Genomic DNA, 20,005 nt, shown 5'->3' with positions numbered 1-20,005 from the left:
AAATTGCTCTCTCTCATGCACAGATTTATCCCATCTCGTCTTCAGTTGTCATACCCTTCCTCCCGTCCATGGTACACGGAATCTTGTGGTGAGGCTGTTGCCCAGAAACAACTTGCTTTCGTCTCCTGGAAAGCAAATCCAACGGAAGGAAATCTCATTTCCTTTCACAAAGCCCGAAACAAGTGTGAGTCCACCCTCAGGAGAGCCAGGAAACAATATCTCTCCGTTCTCAAGACCGAACTCTCTTATCTGTCTCCCTCTTCCAAATCCTGGTGGCGTCTGGTCAAATCCGTTTCTGGTGTTTGTTCCCCCTCCATCCCCTCCCTTACCTCAAACGGCTACACAGCTGACTCCGCACGTGAAAAAGCTGAATGCCTCAACTCTGTGTTTGCCTCTAAATCTTGTGTCCCAAACCCATCCCTCTCTGTACCCACCATACCCAGTCGTACCCTGCTGCTCCTGGACTCTGTGTCCTTTCCTCCTGACATGGTGGAAAAGTTTCTGTCAACCCTCGACTCTGATTCTGCAACTGGACCCGACGGCATCAGCCCACGGGTCCTAAAATCCTGCTCTGCTGCTCTCTCTCACCCTCTCTCTGTTCTCTTCACCCTCTCTTTTGCTCAAGGTCAACTGCCATCTGCTTGGAAATCAGCCAACATCACCGCTTTGCACAAAAAAGGTGCAAAAACAGATCCTAGCAACTACAGACCAATCAGCCTTCTTCCAATTATCAGCAAAGTCATGGAATCCATCATTGCTTCGGATATGAAATCTTTCCTCTTCTCCAATGGCTTGATCTCTGATCATCAATTTGGTTTCAGACCAGGTCACTCTACTCTGGACATGCTGCTTCTGCTGTCTCAACAATGGATGGAGGTCCTCAATGCCAAACAGGAAATTAGAGCTGTCTCCCTCGACATATCACGTGCCTTCGACACGGTCTGGCACCCCGCTCTGCTCACCAAACTCTCCTCCTTTGGTATCCATGGAAATCTCCACGCATGGCTGGCGGACTTCCTCTCTAGTCGTCGTCAACGTGTGGCCCTGAATGGGTTTCTCTCATCTCCTCTTCCTGTTCAGGCTGGAGTTCCCCAAGGCAGTGTTCTGGGCCCCGTGCTTTTTCTGGTCTTCATCAATGATCTCTCTGACTCTCTCGAAAATCCTCTCTATCTCTTTGCTGATGACTCCACTCTCTGCCGCTCCATTCCTCTTCCCTCAGATCGGCAGTCTGCTGCCTCCTCACTCTCTGAAGACCTGGACAAAATCACAGACTGGTCAAACAAGTGGAACATGTCTTTCAATCCTGACAAATCTCACACTCTTACTATGTCTCTCCGAAAAGATCGACTGGACAACCCTCCCATCTACTTTCTCAACAATCCTCTCCAAGAAGTTCTGTCGCTCAAGATTTTGGGTCTCACTATCTGCCATGATCTTTCTTGGGAAAACCACATTTCCAAGCTGGCCTCCAAAGCCAGTCTGGGCATCCTCCGTATCTGGGCACTGGGCATCCTCCGTCGTGCGAAGTCCTTCCTCGGCACACCTGAGCTCCTCACCACATACAAGGCTTTCATCCGCAGCTCAATGGAATACTGTTCTCCCCTATGGGCCGGTGCTCCTGCCTCACACCTAGCTCGGCTTCACGCTATTGAAACCAAAGCTTTCAGAATTATTGGAATCTCCCGCGATGAAGCTATCTCTGAGGGCCTTTCACTCACTCACCGCAGGCAGGTAGGTGGTCTTTCTGTCTTCTACCGACTCCTCTCCGGCCTTGCACCCCCAGCTCTCTCTGTGCTCTGTCCCCCAAATATTCCTACAGGTCGCACAAGATCTGCCAGCAACCCTCTGATGGTTAAACTGCCGAAATCTCGGCTCTCTGCTCACCTTCACTCTTTCATTCCTCTTTTCTCCCGCCTCTGGAACAAACTCCCTCACTCCCTTCAATCCCACTCCTCCCTCCAGGTCTTTAAAACAGCTGTTCACCACCATCTCTTATCTTCCCCCATCCAAAACCTTGATCTTTTCTACCCCCGCTAATTCACCCCAGATCCACCTTGTTTGAAATTCCAACTTCTTTCCTGGAAGTCCTGGCAGTGTCCATATGTTTTATACCTCTCCCACCGCCCCCTTCCCACGCCCCCCCCCCCCCCCAAAGCCCTCGCCCTCTCTCAGATCTCTCGATGTCTCCATGTCTCTCGGTCCCTGCTCTCAAATGTTGTGTTTGTGTCCTTCCCCCTCTCTCCCCATCTTGTCTACCGCTCCCGATGTTATATGTTTTATGTGTCGGTTTGTCTTTCTGTGTGATTAATGTTCGCTCTTTCACGAGCCTCGATCTTGTATACAAAAAAAAAAAAAAAAAAAAAAAAAAGTGACAAGAAGTTGTTTCCATCCCATCCCTTGTTAATAACAGAATGCGGTGATCGAGAAGGCCCCCTACTACAATGATGATGAGGAGCAGCAGGATGCCCTTGAATTTATGATGTTCATTCTTGACCACCTGGATGAGGAAATGAAGCGCATTCCTCCCAGGAGTTTCACCACCGACTTCAACCATCTTTCGGACAATGTAACGAAGTGTTTCTATGCTACATCTATCTTTAACAATGAGAGAGATATTTGTATGTGTGTCGCCATTTTTCTCAGAGATCTCCAAACGGATCTATGTCAAACTTTCAGGAAGTTCACTAGTGAGTGCCGTGGATTTCAGCAAAAAGTTTTTAAAAAAAATTTTAGTTGGATTTCTTTTTTTAGTCCCCTACCGGTGTACACCCGAGGGGACTTTGGGTTTGCACGCCGTCCCTCCGTCTGTCAGTCCGTCACCCTGTCAGTCTGTCAGTCCGTCACGCAAAGAACAGTTTTCTGGACTCTTTTTCTAAACTCTTAATGCTAATGATTTCAAACTTGCCACATGGTTTCCTCATGATAAGTTACAGATCAAGTTCGAACCTTACGACGTTTCGATTATTTTTGACAAAGTTATGGCACTTTGAACTTTTGGAATTCTGATAATTCTGATGATCCTTAACTCAGTGCCATTTTAAGTTTTAATTTCCTTTAAAAAAGATTTTCTCCGCAATAATAGGACCGATTGAGATCAAATTTTCACCGTAGGTGGGACTCGGTCTGCAGAATATTTTAATGGTAATTATGATGTCACAGGTCACGTTGTTCGGCCGCCATATTGTTTTTCGTGAAAACACGAAAACACCCTTTTTCTCTGCAACGGCTGAACAGATCGAGGCCAAACTTTGCAGGCAGTTTCGTATACCCATGACGAACAAAAGAGTCAGCGAGCATGACGTCATGTGTCACATGGTTTCAGAGTTATGACGTTTTTAAGCATGAACCTTTAAAACCTAGCTCCTCCCTCATTTTTGATCCAATCGAGGGGAAACTTCACAGATCTGTTCAGCATGTCAGTCTACTAAAATGTCCTTTTGGAATTTGTGATAGGGCACGTGGTTTGGCAGATATCGTTAATTAAACGAAAATATTTTTTAAAAATAGATATCTCTTGTTTATTCTAGAGTTCTCCTCAAGCCGCACTGCGCGCCCTCAGCCTCGTCTCGCAAACGTCTAAAGCGCGACACCGCGCGCTTTGGTGAGGGGTGGAGCCAAGCCGAGCAACATATATATACACATCGATCATTGATCGTGAACCGGAAAATATAATAAATTACTGCTATTTAGCTACTCCAAAGGTTCTTTATCAACAACTTATTTTGTTGTGCTTCTGCTGACCTGTCTGCAAGGTGTACAAATCGAAGTCCCGAGTGCGAATCACAGGTGAGTCCGTCCTGAGGTAATTCGCGATTGGGAACGATTCAGACCCTGTGGGTAAATAACCCTTTGGTAATTTCCCCAACAGTTTTCCGGACGACAGACTGCCGGTCGGGACATGTATTGCAGCGCAATACTCAGAATGCTTGTTTTAATCGCTCTATCGTGGCTCGACCTTTGTAGCTGCGTGCAAGGTAATATTAAATGATCCCAAAACCAATTCGTTAATTGGTGTAGGGAAGTGTTTAGACCCCCACAAAAAGGAGGGGGGGGGGGGGGGAAATCAAAATTTGATTTCTTCAAATTGTCAACAGTATTAGAATAGCAATGGGCTACGTCAGCTTTCCCTGCCAGTACTTTGTAAAACCACATTTGAGAAAAGTCAGAGTAAGACCATGTTTGATGACACCAGGGAAAATATGACAAAAGGAAACGTTCAGCATGTTCTGTAGGACTGCAGCATCACAGCGAATGATTGGTTCCACAAACAAGGAAATTGAAAAACTCACCTGAAAAAACGGAATTACCCTGCGCACGCAAAGTGAAAAACAGGGTTAAGCAATTGGTTATCTTTCTCTGTGTGTCTGACTGTTTGTCTGACTGTCCACACAGGTCAGTTTATGATTGAGGAACAAGTTAATTTCAATTGAATGCTATTCAGCCCGGGACTCGCATGGGGCAGGTCGTTACTCCCTGAGGTACCTGAAAAACAGCTACCCTGCTACCCAGCACAAATCTTGAATTACATATTCGAACACTGTAGAACACAAATAGCCTTCTTGGCTCTTTCAAAAACCTGTTTAGCAGAACTTGAACAAAATATTACGGCATTTTACATCATCTCGACCAAATTTGCCGCTCGCAGGCTCGGCCCATGTGTTTTTTTCTCAACACTGCGTGGAGTAAGATGTTCTATGAAGTCTCTAATTTGTATATTTTATGAAGAATTAACTTTTGTTTGGATAATCACTTCTTACTTGTATTTTTATCATTGCCACGCCATTTTTTTTTTTTTTTGTATACAGAGTCGAGGCTCGTGAAAGAGCTAACATTTATCAAACAAACAAATCAAACAAACAAGCAAACAAAGTATATAAAAAGGGGAGCGGTCGACAAGATGGGGAGAGAAGGGGAGGAAGCACACAAACACAACATTTGAGAGCAGGGACATCGGGAGATGTTTTTGGAGGGAGAGGGCCTGGGGGGAGGCAGGATAGGTATAAAACGCAAGGACACCAAGGACTTCCAGGAAAGAAGTCAAAAGTCACCTAAAAAAAGTGGATTTGGGGTGAAATTAGCAGGGGTAGAAAAGATCAAGGTTTTGGATTGGGGAAGATAAGAGATGGTGGTGAACAGCCGTTTTAAAGACCTGGAGGGAGGAGTGGGATTGAAGAGAGTGAGGGAGTTTGTTCCAGAGGCGGGAGAAAAGAGGAATGAAGGAGTGAAGGTGAGCAGAGAGTCTTGATTTTGGCAGTTTAACCATAAGAGGGTTGCAGGCAGATCTTGTGCGACCTGCAGGAATATTTGGGGGACAGAGCCCAGAGAGAGCTGGGGGAGCAAGGCCGGAGAGGAGTTGGTAGAAGACGGAAAGACCATCAACCTGCCTGCGGTGATTAAGTGAAAGGCCCTCGGAGATAGCGTCATCGCGGGAGATTCCAATGATTCTGAACGCTTTGGTTTCAACAGCGTGAAGACGAGCTAGGTGTGAGGCAGGAGCACCAGCCCAGAGGGGAGAGCAGTACTCCATTGAGCTGCGGATGAAAGCCTTGTATGTGGTGAGGAGCTCAGGTGTGCCAAGGAAGGACTTCGCACATCGGAGGATGCCCAGTCGGCGACTGGCTTTGGAGGCCAGCTTGGAAATGCGGTTTTCCCAGGAAAGATCATGGCAGATAGTGAGACCCAAAAGCTTGAGTGACAGAACTTCTTGGAGAGGATTATTCAGAAAGTAGATGGGAGGGTTGTCCAGTCAGTCTTTTCGGAGAGACATTGTAAGAGTGTGAGATTTGTCAGGATTGAAAGACATGTTCCACTTGATTGCCCAGTCTGTGATTTTGTCCAGGTCTGCAGAGAGTGAGGAGGCTGCAGACTGCCGATCTGAGGGATGAGGAATGGAGCGGCAGAGAGTGGAGTCATCAGCAAAGAGATAAAGACGATTTTCAAGAGAGTCAGAGAGATCATTGATGAAGACCAGAAAAAGCACAGGGCCCAGAACACTGCCTTGGGGAACTCCAGCCTGAACAGGAAGAGGAGATGAGAGAAACCCATTCAGGGCCACACGTTGACTACGACTAGAGAGGAAGTCCGCCAGCCATGCGTGGAGATTTCCATGGATACCAAAGGAGGAGAGTTTGGTGAGCAGTAGGCTGGGCCAAATCAGGGGTGATTTTTAATTTTTCATACTACAAGGTTGTAATTTACCTAAAGGTTGTGGCTGGGTAACAGAAACAAAACCATGAAATTTTTTTTCAAAAATATTGACGTCTTACGGTAAAACAGCCCGTTACCATAGCAACCGTTACAGACGACTCAAAAAATTCTTAAAATCGATGATTTCTCAGGTTGTGTGTGACCCCCAGAGTTGATTCTGGTACCAAAAGATTCAGAATTGAAAGCCAAGGATGATTGGATAGCTTAACAATGTCTGTGACACAATTCAATACAACTTTTATCCCAAAAACTCATTTTTATCTCAAATTTAAGGCATTTGTTTGAAAAAAAAATGAAAATTTTGCTTTTTAATCATAGGATAATCATTAATCAGAGCTATAGTCAAATTAAATGTACTTTAAATTAACTTTTGTCATTGATTAAGCTTTTTTGTCTCAAATTTAAGGTCTGACATTGAACATTGATAACAAAATAAAAAACATAGTCCCAATTGTAATCAATGGAGGCCAATGACTTCTTAGTCACAACCTCAGTGGATGTTGCCAGTCCATGCAGCTTCTCCCTGACGCCCTTCACAACCCTGTATAGAGCCTGGAGCTGCGCCTCAGATGTGGGGGCCTTGTTAGTGTTCAAATCTGTGGCGAGTCCAAGTGTCCGCTCTGCTGCGTCATTGACAACTGGGAGTTTGGCCACAACTTCCTTGCCATGACGATAGCTGTCTGAGGTGGGCCACTGTGCAACGGGGAGCTTGACAAAACTGGAGTCAATACCCAAGAGTTCAAGCATGCTCCAAGAGTCGTAACCAACAAAGTCTTTGAGGGCTTTACTCCCCAATTGCTGTGAGGCTGGCATCTCCTGTATCATGTTATGTGCAGTCCCATGGTACCTGAGCATAGCCCTTCTCATAGTCTGCTTGTCAGATGACGTTCTGTCCGAGAAGAGTGCCAAAGAGACCAATCTCTCTGAGAGGTACCACAAATGGTTTTGTAGCTTCTCTCGGGCCACAGTCACAAAGGACAGAAATTTGGCAGGCCACTTTGTTGGATTCTTTGCGATACTGGCCTCAGCCTTGAGGAGGTTCTTCATCAGGTACATGTCGTTAGATGGTGCATCTGCAGCACTGGTACATGTCAACCACGCTTTAGTGTAGAAGACTGACATGAATGCAGCGAGACTGGTTATGTCTTCCAGCTCTTCGGGTGTGTAGATATCTCCCAGCTGCCAACGGAAGAGTGCCACCTTTATAGTGTATAAAGTCTTGCTCATCCAACGGGCGTGGTGGAATGCCCCAGGAGCTTTGATAGTGATGGTCCTCATACCATCAGGGACAGTCCCTCCAAGAAACAGCAGTGTGAGGTGTGCCAGCTCCAGGTAGTCGTGTCGAAGAGTCTCCTTTGTGCTATTGTCCATCCACGTCTGAAGGAAAGTGATGGTGGCATGTACATGGCCAGCCAGCTCTCTCTGTTGAGCAGACACCTCGACCAATGTGTAGTTGCCCTGGTCCAATTCACTCCAAGTGTTGAGCAGTCGCTTGAACAGCTGTTCATTAGGTCCTGTGGTGGGGCCATACACTATTGAGCAAGACGCCCCTCCAACCAATTCGTGGATGTGGTGCCGACACGCCAGTTGCAGAAGACTCCTGCCAAACTCAGTCTCCAGTCTTACTACGACTCCACTCTTGACCCCAGAGTTCACTGCCGTTGTATCGAAGACAAGAGCGCCTATCCTTGATGTGTGCAAGAGCGCCTTGAACGCCCTGATGAATGGTTACAGTAACAACCGAAAGCAGGCATTAAAATTAATGATTGTAAGCTGCTTTTGTTAACTTTTTTTTTATTGAAATGAAGATGGCCAAATTTAAACAACGTTATAACAGTTATAAAAACTGGACAATACAAGGTTGTAAAAGACAATTTAAAGTAAATTTAATCTGATTAATGGTTATCCTATGATTAAAAAGCAAAATGTTCAATTTTTTTCCATAAATATGCTTGAAATTTCAGACAAAAATCAGTTTTTTGGATAAAAGTGGTATTGAATTGTGTCACAGACATTGTTAAGCTATCCAATCATCCTTGACTTTCAATTCTGCATCTTTTGGTACCAGAATCAACTCTGGGGGTCAAACACAGCTTGAGAAATCGTCAATTTAGGCATTTTTTGAGTCGTCTGTAACTGTTGCTATGGTAACGGGCTGTCTGACCGTAAAACGTCAATATTTTTGAATTTTTTTTTCATGATTTTGTTCCTGATACTCACTCACAACTTTTAGGTAAATTACATTGAATTAGGAAAATCACCTCCGATTTGGCCCAGCCTAGTGAGCAGAGCGGGGTGCCAGACCGTATCGAAGGCACGTGATATGTCGAGGGAGACAGCTCCAATTCCCTGTTTGGCATTGAGGACCTCCATCCATTGTTGAGACAGCAGAAGCAGCATGTCCAGAGTAGAGTGACCTGGTCTGAAACCAAATTGATGATCAGAGATCAAGCCATTGGAGAAGAGGAAAGATTTCATATCCGAAGCAATGATGGATTCCATGACTTTGCTGATAATTGGTAGAAGGCTGATTGGTCTGTAGTTGCTAGGATCTGTTTTTGCACCTTTTTTGTGCAAAGCGGTGATGTTGGCTGATTTCCAAGCAGATGGCAGTTGATCTTGAGCAAAAGAGAGGGTGAAGAGAACAGAGAGAGGGAGTGAAAGAGCGGAAGAACAGGATTTTAGGACCCGTGGGCTGATGTCGTCAGGTCCAGTTGCAGAATCAGAGTCGAGGGATGACAGGAACTTTTCCACCTTGTCAGGCGGAAAGGACACGGAGTCCAGGAGCAGCTGGGTACGACTGGGTATGGTGGGTACAGAGAGGGATGGGTTTAGGACACAAGATTTAGAGGCAAACACAGAGTTGAGGCATTCAGCTTTTTCATGTGCGGAGTCAGCTGTGTAGCCATTTGAGGTAAGGGAGGGGATGGAGGGGGAACAAACACCAGAAACAGATTTGACCAGACGCCACCAGGATTTGGAAGAGGGAGACAGATGAGAGAGTTTGGTCTTGCGAACGTAGAGATATTGTTTCCTGGCTCTCCTGAGGGTGGACACACACTTGTTTCGGGCTTTGTGAAAGGAAATGAGATTTCCTTCCGTTGGATTTGCTTTCCAGGAGACGAAGGCAAGTTTTCTGGGCAACAGCCTCACCACAAGATTCCGTGTACCATGGATGGGAGGAAGGGTATGACAACTGAAGACGAGATGGGATAAATCTGTGCATGAGAAAGAGAGCAATTTACTTTGGAAGAATTCCCAGGATGAGTTGATGTCAGAGGTGGTAGAGATGGGAGACCAGTCCAGATGATTGATGGCTGCTTGAAGACCGTGCCAGTTGGCCTGAGTGAAATGCCAGACTCGTCGACGCTGAGCAGGCTCCCTGAGAATGGTCAGAGAGATGTCCACTTTAACAAGCACATGATCAGATGATCCGATTGGAGCAGAAGAAGAGCAGCAGACATTTTCAGGGAAGTTAGTCATAACCAAGTCCAGAAGAGAAGATGCTCCGTTGACTGAGATCCGGGTCAGGAAATTGACAGATTGTGTCAGTCCCAGTGAGTCGCAGAAGTCCTTTGCTGAGGAGCCATGGCTGGTGAGAGAGGTACCCACACCCAGCCACCTGGCATGGTGACAATTGAAATCACCACATATGAGGAAGAGAGAGTTGGGATGAGTAGATAGAAGTTGGTCCATATTATCAGACAGCGAGATGTAGATGTTGCATGAGTTGTGCATTATATTTTCGGGTTGTCCGCCCGTCCGTCCATCTGTATGTACGTACGTACGTCCGTCTGTCCATACAGGATAAACCTCGTTTTTCTCAGCAAACACATGTCCGATTTCGACGAAACTTTCAGGGTAGGAGTGACACCCATGCAGAATGTTTTATGATAATTGTGACGTCATAGGTCACGTGGTATGGCAGTCATCTTGGATTAAACGCAAATAAAAATATATGTATTTCTCGGAAACCGCTGAATGGAAACATTTGAAACTTGGAACATTGTACTCCCAATGGGTAACGAAAGCATGATAATGATGACATCATAGGTGAAGTGGTATAACAACCAAAAATGTTGCAATCAAATTTCTTTTCCTAAAAATCTGAAATAGCATGCACATGATCTATGACCCATTTGTATTGAAATATTAAATTTATATCATAGATCACATGGTTTGGCAGCCAGATTGGATTTGATCGAAAACGTAAAAATAATATATTCTCCAAAACCAACAAATTGATTTACTCGAAACTTTATGTGTCATTGACTCGGCATGGCGATTAAAAGATGATCACGAAAACATCATTGGTCACATGGTATGGCAGCCATATTGGAAAAGAACCTTATCCGATCAACACGAAACTTCACAGACGTGATCCCTGACCAATACATATGCAGAGTTTTAAGGTCATATGTCATGTGGTATGACACCCAGATTCGTTTGGAAGCCGATATTTAAAAATATCCCTTCTCTGAAACCGCCACACCGATCGATGTGAAACCTGTCATTGTTGGTGAAAATGTGATACTTCAAAACAGCTTAAGGGATTTAAATCAAACTGGTTCATTTTTAGGACAGTGAACGAGGGCATCTACCCATTGTGGGACTATCCGGAGGTATATTGGCGACACAGTCGCATCGCTCTAGTCTAGTTCCTTCCTGATTCACTAATCGATTTTCTTGTTGTATAAAACTTAAAGGATTCAATGATTTCTGGAAATTAAAAGCTATTTTAATGCTCCACACACTGTTGAAGGAGCTGTGAATGAATCCTGCTCTGCCCATATTGTCCTGGATATCCTTTGCAGACATCTCACTGCATATCACCCTTGTTTTAAGAAAGATTGGTGGCTGCTTGTGTGTTTCCCCTTTGTGATTTTGGTATTAACCTCGTCCTACACCGTCCTCCACCTACACTCCAGAACTGTCTTCTCAATCAGTCGCTGTTTTGTTGAGAAAAGTACTAAGAGCGTTCCTATCTGAACCAATGGCTTGTGATGCTCAGATCCCAGGTTCATATCCCATTTACTGTATGTATCTGTCCACTGTCTGCTAATCTATTTGTAAAAGATTCTAGAAAGTCCACATGATGTCTCATATCTTCAAGATATAGCACAGAGGAGGTGTGTTTGCGATGTGGGAAGATCATGTGAATATTTTGTTGTTTTATTACGTGAAAAAATGTTTTTTAATTGTAGATAATGTGAATAATTTGAAAAACTTCACCAAAAAATTGCTTTCGGCCCCTCCTCCCCCCCAAAACCCCTCCAAAAATACCCTTGTGATCTCCCTGAGCCTGCACACTTTTCTCATCCCCATTCCCCAATGAAATTGTCATTTTGACGGATGTTGGAGTGGCGCAGGAATGATGGGCCGAATGACTTCCTCCTGCATCTAGTTTCCTTATTTCTTGTTTTATTTTCCATGTTTCTCTTTGTTGTTGTCAGTCTCAATCTGTTCAATTCAATGTTGGTATAATTGGCATGCCACCATCTTCTGGCAGTTTTATGTTGTGAAATGACTGTTGCTCACATGTTTGTATGCTTTGTGGACAGGCTTCAGCAGCTGAGTCACGGGCAATGAACAACTTGAATTTCAACAATTCCATCATTTATGAGACGTTTTATGGCCAACAGCAGTTCAAGATTGTGTGTTCAAGCTGCAACAATGTAAGCAAGACAACATTCCCATGCATGTGACTGTCCTCTGAATCAAAAGGATTTCCCCTTTCAAACTCGATCTTTGGAATACTTTTAAACTTGTTTTACGGAGTCCTCTACAATCTCCTGGTCTCGGTCACCTCCGAACTACGAGAGGAGCCCCGGCAGAAAGATATATTACCCTGTGTTGAAAATCAATAGTGAAACCACACCAATGATTAAAAATGAACAAAATTGTATTAGAAATCACACACAGGAATAACGGTATAACAGATGGCCATTAAGACTGCACTCTATATATATATATATTATATGAAGTCAGGTAACTCACTGCGCGGCCCGCGAGTGAAAGGACACTCCTCAATGTCTCTATAACTTTTCCCAAGGCGAATGTGATTCACTCCAGCGGTCGATAGAACGAAATCCGGTTGAAGCCCGAATCTCGCTCTCCAGTCGATATCCGCAGTGCGTACAGTTGACAATGGGGATCACCCCGCCGAAACTGTACAACGGCGCCCTTCAGAGGAGCACCTTCACCGCTCACTCAGCGAACCGCAACGTAATTGGAGACAAAGCGGTCGCACACACACATCCCCGACAAATGGTAGGATGTTGGGGTGAAGACGACACGAGGCAAAACCTCTGTAGGTGTCCAAAGCGCGGGGTTCACAATGGCCGACGGCCCTTACTTGAGCCGATGCAACCAGGCGCGGATTCGTCGAAATCTCAGCGCCCGAATCTGACTACGCAGATTTTCCCCTCCAGCGATAATTCCTGTCGCCGGATGTCCCTTCAAGGAACTCAAAATTCCCTCGCCACTGTCGGTAGACCTTGCTCGTTACGGAGCGCTGACGTTATGCCTTCTTCTCCGACTTTGCTCATGCCGCTTCTTCCTCTTCATCCCTTCCGGGTCGGTTTCCTGTATCATTTAAAGTTAGCCTTTTTAACTTTAGATAATCGTTCCTGAACAATAAACCTTTTGAAGATAATAATAGTACATAATATCAGAAACATGTCCAGTGGGTGAAAACCACCCCAGCGGAAGTGACGAATCCGTAACACTTCCCCCCCTCAAGAAAGAAAGTTTGAACACAGCGAAAACTTTCTTTGCATGCAAACTCTTTACACAAACAAAAATAAGCTCACAACCCAAATCACCAATTCCCGTGAGCAACAATTATCAACATCTCAAAAATAAAGCAACAAAATTTCACACAACCCACAGAGATTTCTAAAGTTAATTCACTCTGGACAAAGCATCAGCAACGACATTGTCCCTGCCCTTTACATGTTCAATTTCCCAGTTGGACTCCTGCAAAGCCAAACTCCATCTCATCCCCCTCTGATTTTACTTTTCGTTTCTTTTGAATGAAGGTTAAGGGGTAGTAATCCAAAATCCCAAGTCAAGCAAAACTACAACACTTTTCCTGGGAGGCCGAGCTGAAAGCCAGGTTCCATGATGGTTGGGGTAGTGAGGCCTGGGAGTATTCACTACATGGACGCCTTGAGGAACGTGGAGTTCACGGTTAGTCCGTGCAGGAAAGTTCACTACATGGATGCCTTTAGGAACGTGGCGTTCACGGTTAATCCGTGTAGGAATCTTGGCTCGGCGGCTCCGCAGCATTCAGTGCTTCAACTTTTCCGAACTTTCATAATAATTACGGTGGGACCGCTTGTCACTGTAGTCACATGAATAGCGGTCTCATTCTCGGCCACTACTCTGACAATCCTTCCTTCGGGAGCTGCCGTAACTCTGGGAGCCTCCATAATAATATCGATTGCGGCCACCACCAAAACTACTACTCCGTGGTCCTCTTCTGTAGCTCCCACGACACCTATGAAATGCCTTCCCTACTGTTATGGTCCGACCCTCCAACTCCTTGCTATTCAGAACCTTTTCTGCATCTCTGGCGTCCTTTGAGTTTTCAAACGTGACAAAGCCAAACCCTCTTGACTTTTGTGTCTCCCTGTCTTTTATCAGCAACACTTCCAAAAGCGGTCCATATTTGCTGAAGGCAGACTCCAGAACAGCTTCCTTTGTTTTGAAGTTCAGTCCACCTACAAATAACTTGCTAAATTTGTCGCCATCCCTAACTGGTGTGGTGTTATTTTCCCTACTGGGCTTTTTAACAACCATCGGGTTACCATAAACTTGACCACCGGCCAAATCATTCCCGATAACAACAGATACTCCCTCTATAGGAAGAGTGGCTTGTAAACCTACGGTGACCGGTCCTGACACCACATCGGACTCCAACTGGATGGCAGGAAGTGGAGCTCGAACACAGCCACCAATCCCCTGTAAACGAACACTATCACCAGTTGCCATCTCCTCTGACAATGGCAAGATGCCTTGAAGCATTAAAGATTGATGCGCTCCGGTGTCCCTCAATACCTTAACAGGTCTCCGGTTAGTCAAGGCTCCATCCAGTGACACAAACCCCTCTGAAATAAATGGTTGGTAACCCTTTTGAGGGTGATTACTCACATTTGCCATTGCATTCGGAGTGGCACGAGTTGAACTCCGCTCCTGATTTTCCTTTCCCAGAGCATAACAGTGGGACATCAAGTGTCCAAGTTTATGGCAAAAAGCGCAAGTAGGCCCGGAGGAGAACCTCGTGGTTTGTCTCGAGCCCCCAGGAGGGTGTCTGCCTTGGAACTGCTGTCTTCGGATTCCTAGAAGTCGGGGTATCAGAGTGGTCCTCATACTCATCTCGAGGCCGCCCCCATGAATTTTCGTTCTCCGCCCTTGATGTACCATAGCTCCCCTGGCTAGGTCTAGGCGAGACGATAGGTTTGTGGAATCCCATCCTGTGGGTTAAGGCATCGTCATCAGCCATGGCCGCTGCCTCATACAACTTTGGTACTTTCCTTTCCTCCAGATGTACTTTAATGTCCGCGTGGACACACTGTTTGAATTCCTCCACCAAGATCAATTGTCGCAACAGTTTGAAGTCTTTCCCAGATGTCCACCATTTAATGTCCAGATGTCCTCATATGTGGTGATTTAAATTGTCACCATGCCAGTTGGCTGGGTGTGGGTACCTCTCTCACCAGCCATGCCTCCTCAGCAAAGGACCTCTGTGACTCACTGGGACTGACACAATCTGTCAATTTCCCAACCCGGATCTCAGTCAACGGAGCATCTTCTCTTCTGGACTTGGTTATGACTAACTTCCCTGAAAATGTCTGCTGCTCTTCTTCTGCTCCAATCGGATCATCTGATCATGTGCTTGTTAAAGTGGACATCTCTCTGACCATTCTCAGGGAGCCTGCTCAGCGTCGACGAGTCTGGCATTTCACTCAGGCCAACTGGCACGGTCTTCAAGCAGCCATCAATCATCTGGACTGGTCTCCCATCTCTACCGCCTCTGACATCAACTCATCCTAGGAATTCTCTCAAAGCAAATTGCTCTCTCTCATGCACAGATTTATCCCATCTCGTCTTCAGTTGTGATAGCCTTCCTTCCGTCCATGGTACACGGAATCTTGTGGTGAGGCTGTTGCCCAGAAACAACTTGCCTTCGTCTCCTGGAAAGCAAATCCAACAGAAGGAAATCTCATTTCCTTTCACAAAGCCTGAAATAAGTGTGTGTCCACCCTCAGGAGAGCCAGGAAACAATATCTCTCCGTTCTCAAGACCGAACTCTCTTATCTGTCTCCCTCTTCCAAATCCTGGTGGCATCTGGTCAAATCTGTTCCTGGTGTTTGTTCCCCCTCCATCCCCTCCCTTACCTCAAATGGCTACACAGCTGACTCCGCATGTGAAAAAGCTGAATGCCTCAACTCTGTGTTTGCCTCTAAATCTTGTGTCCCAAACCGATCCCTCTCTGTACCCACCATACCCAGTCGTACCCAGCTGCTCCTGGACTCCGTGTCCTTTCCTCCTGACAAGGTGGAAAAGTTTCTGTCAACCCTCGACTCTGATTCTGCAACTGGACCTGACGGCATCAGCCCATGGGTCCTAAAATCCTGTTCTTCCGCTCTTTCACTCCCTCTCTCTGTTCTCTTCACCCTCTCTTTTGCTCAAGCTCAACTGCCATCTGCTTGGAAATCAGCCAACATCACCGCTTTGCACAAAAAAGGTGCAAAAACAGATCCTAGCAACTACAGACCAATCAGCCTTCTCCCAATTATCAGCAAAGTCATGGAATCCATCATTGCTTCGGATATGAAATCTTTCCTCTTCTCCAATGGCTTGATCTCTGATCATCAATTTGGTTTCAGACCAGGTCACTCTACTCTGGACATGCTGCTTCAGCTGTCTCAACAATGGATGGAGGTCCTCAATGCCAAACAGGAAATTAGAGCTGTCTCCCTCGACATATCACGTGCCTTCGATACGGTCTGGCACCCCGCTCTGCTCACCAAACTCTCCTCCTTTGGTATCCATGGAAATCTCCACGCATGGCTGGCGGACTTCCTCTCTAGTCGTAGTCAACGTGTGGCCCTGAATGGGTTTCTCTCATCTCCTCTTCCTGTTCAGGCTGGAGTTCCCCAAGGCAGTGTTCTGGGCCCTGTGCTTTTTCTGGTCTTCATCAATGATCTCTCTGACTCTCTTGAAAATCCTTTCTATCTCTTTGCTGATGACTCCACTCTCTGCCGCTCCATTCCTCATCCCTCAGATCGGCAGTCTGCAGCCTCCTCACTCTCTGCAGACCTGGACAAAATCACAGACTGGGCAAACAAGTGGAACATGTCTTTCAATCCTGACAAATCTCACACTCTTACGATGTCTCTCCGAAAAGACCGACTGGACAACCCTCCCATCTTCTTTCTGAATAATCCTCTCCAAGAAGTTCTGTCACTCAAGCTTTTGGGTCTCACTATCTGCCATGATCTTTCCTGGGAAAACACATTTCCAAGCTGGCCTCCAAAGCCAGTCGCCAACTGGGCATCCTCCGTCGTGTGAAGTCCTTCCTTGGCACACCTGAGCTCCTCAACACATACAAGGCTTTCATCCGCAGCTCAATGGAGTACTGCTATCCCCTCTGGGCTGGTGCTGCTGCCTCACACCTAGCTCGTCTTCACGCTGTTGAAACCAAAGCGTTCAGAATCATTGGAATCTCCCGCGATGACGCTATCTCCAAGGGCCTTTCACTTAATCACCGCAGGCAGGTTGGTGGTCTTTCCGTCTTTTACCGACTCCTCTCCGGCCTTGCTCCCCCAGGTCTCTCTGGGCTCCGTCCCCCAAATATTCCTACAGGTCGCACAAGATCTGCCTGCAACCCTCTTATGGTTAAACTGCCAAAATCAAGACTCTCTGCTCGCCTTCACTCCTTCATTCCTCTTTTCTCCCGCCTCTGGAACAAACTCCCTCACTCTCTTCAATCCCACTCCTCCCTCCAGGTCTTTAAAACGGCTGTTCACCACCATCTCTTATCTTCCCTAATCCAAAACCTTGATCTTTTCTACCCCCGCTAATTTCACCCCAAATCCACTTTTTTGAGGTGACTTTTGACTTCTTTCCTGGAAGTCCTTGGTGTCCTTGCGTTTTATACCTCTCCCACCTCCCCCCAGGCCCTCTCCCTCCAAAAACATCTCCCGATGTCCCTGCTCTCAAATGTTGTGTTTGTGTGCTTCCTCCCCTTCTCTCCCCATCTTGTCGACCGCTCCCCTTTTTATATACTTTGTTTGCTGTTTGTTTGATAAATGTTAGCTCTTTCACGAGCCTCGACTCTGTATACAAAAAAAATAAAAAATAAAAAATGTCCTCATGGACACAGTTTTGGAATTGCTCCACCAGGATCAATTGTCGCAATAGTTCTAAGTCTTTCCCGACTCCTTTTGAATCAATATGGTTTCTTTCGTTCTGGCAAACTCCACATGGGTCTCATTCTCCCTCTTTCTAGCGTTCCGGAATTTTTGCCGGTAAGCTTCAGGGACCAATTCATAGGCTTTGAGAATGGTTTTCTTCACTATCTCATAATCTGCACATTGGTCAATCGGTAAAGCCGAATAAATATCTTGAGCTTTACCCACCAGAACACTTTGCACTAATATGGTCCAGGACTCCTCCGGCCATTTTAGCATTTGAGCCACTTTCTCAAAGTGTAAAAAAAACTTGGCTACCTCCTTTTCAATGAAGGGTGGAACCAGCCTCACATGTCTGCCAACATCCCAGGTGTTTTGACTAGTTGTCGAACCAGTCGGCATGGGTGGTACCTCTCCCCGTTCTCTCATTAACTCCAGCTCCTTGACTTTAATTTCCTGCTGACGTGCCAATTCACGGTCCTTTAACTCCCTTTCGGCTTTTCTCTCCTCTGCTTCGAGTTCTCTTGCAGCTCTCCTTGCAGCTCTCCTTGCAGCTCTCTGCTTTTTTGTCTTCTAACCTTTCCTGGCTCTTCCATTGCATCTCCGTTTTTTGGAGCTCCACACTTTCTTGTTCTTCTGGTAACCAATCCAAGGCTCCCTCTCTCCATGTTCCTCGTTCCACCATAGATTCTATCACCACTGTCTGCATCTCTGTTTTCTTCATTTTAGCTCGGACCTCCAAGCTAAAATGTTTGCCCAATATCAAGAGTTCCGATTTTAGTAACGCTCGGAACTGTGCCTCACTAGGGGTCGCTGTAAGTTCTCTGCGTCAAACTCCATGGTGACTATCCGTTAACACCTGTTAACATTCACACAAGAAATCTCCAAAAAAAACCACCAAAATATTTTGTTTTTTGTTTTTTGAAAAATTTGTGAATGTTGAAAAAATTTCCAAAATTGGAAAATTTGGGAATGCTAGGGAATCCTATCCCGGACGATTTAGGGAATTTTATATCCCGGACGAAGACCCAATTGTCAATTGGAGTCAACTGGACGAGCCCCCAATTTCTGTTACGGAGTCCTCCACAATCTCCTGGTCTCGGTCACCTCCGAACTATGAGAGGAGCCCCGGCAGAAAGATATATTACCCTGTGTTGAAAATCAATAGTGAAACCACACCAATGATTAAAAATGAACAAAATTGTATGAGAAATCACACACAGGAATAACGGTATAACAGATGGCCATTAAGAGTGCACTATATATATATATATATATATATATATATATATATATATATATATATATATATATATATATATATATATATATATATATATATATATGAAGTCAGGTAACTCACTGCGCGGCCCGCGAGTGAAAGGACACTCCTCAATGTCTTTATAACTTTTCCCAAGGCGAATGTGATTCACTCCGGCGGTCGATAGAACGAAATCCGGTCGAAGCCTGAATCTCGCTCTCCAGTCGATATCCGAAGCGCGTACAGTTGACAATGGGGATCACCCCGCCGAAACTGTACAACGGCGCCCTTCAGAGGAGCACCTTCGCCGTTCACTCAGCGAACCGCAACGTAATTTGAGACAAAGCGGTCGCACACACACATCCCCGACAAACGGTAGGATGTTGGGGTGAAGATGACACGAGGCAAAACCTCTGTAGGTGTCCGAAGCGCGGGGTTCACAATCGCCGACGGCCCTTACTTGAGCGGATGCGACCAGGCGCGGATTCGTCGAAATCTCAGCGCCCAAATCTGACTACGCAGATTTTCCCCTCCAGCGATAATTCTTGTCGCCGGATGTCCCTTCAAGGAACTCAAAATTCCCTCGCCACTGTCGGTAGACCTTGCTCGTTACGGAGCGCTGACGTCACGCCTTCTTCTCCGACTTTGCTCGTGCCGCTTCTTCCTCTTCATCCCTTCTGGGTCGGTTTCCTGTGTCATTTAAAGTTAGCCTTTTTAACTTCAGATAATCGTTCCTGAATAATAAACCTTTTGAAATAATAATAGTACATAATATCAGAAACATGTCCAGTGGGTGAAAACCACCCCAGCGGAAGTGACGAATCCGTAACACTTGCTTTCAGAAAAAGTACAAATGCATGTCCATCCATAAGCTCTGCATTTTAAGCTTTATTCGTTCTCTGCCCGTCTGTCTGCATTCTCGGGCTGTCTGTCTGTCCCTCTCGAACCATATGTCGGCCCTCTCTTGCAATGTATCTGTCCCTCTCTTGCTGTACGTCTCTTTTGCCATCTCTGTCTTCTCACTGTCTTTCTTATTTCTTTCTTTCTCTCACACTGTTTCTGTTGCTCTCTCTCACGCTGTCTCTGTCTCTCTCTCTCACACTGTCTCTGTCTCTCT

Source organism: Myxine glutinosa, chromosome 4, assembly GCF_964187855.1.
Source record: "Myxine glutinosa chromosome 4, kmMyxGlut1.1, whole genome shotgun sequence".
NCBI lineage: Eukaryota > Metazoa > Chordata > Myxini > Myxiniformes > Myxinidae > Myxine > Myxine glutinosa.
The sequence above is the reverse complement of the archived record's forward strand: the minus strand, read 5'-3'. Positions refer to the sequence as shown.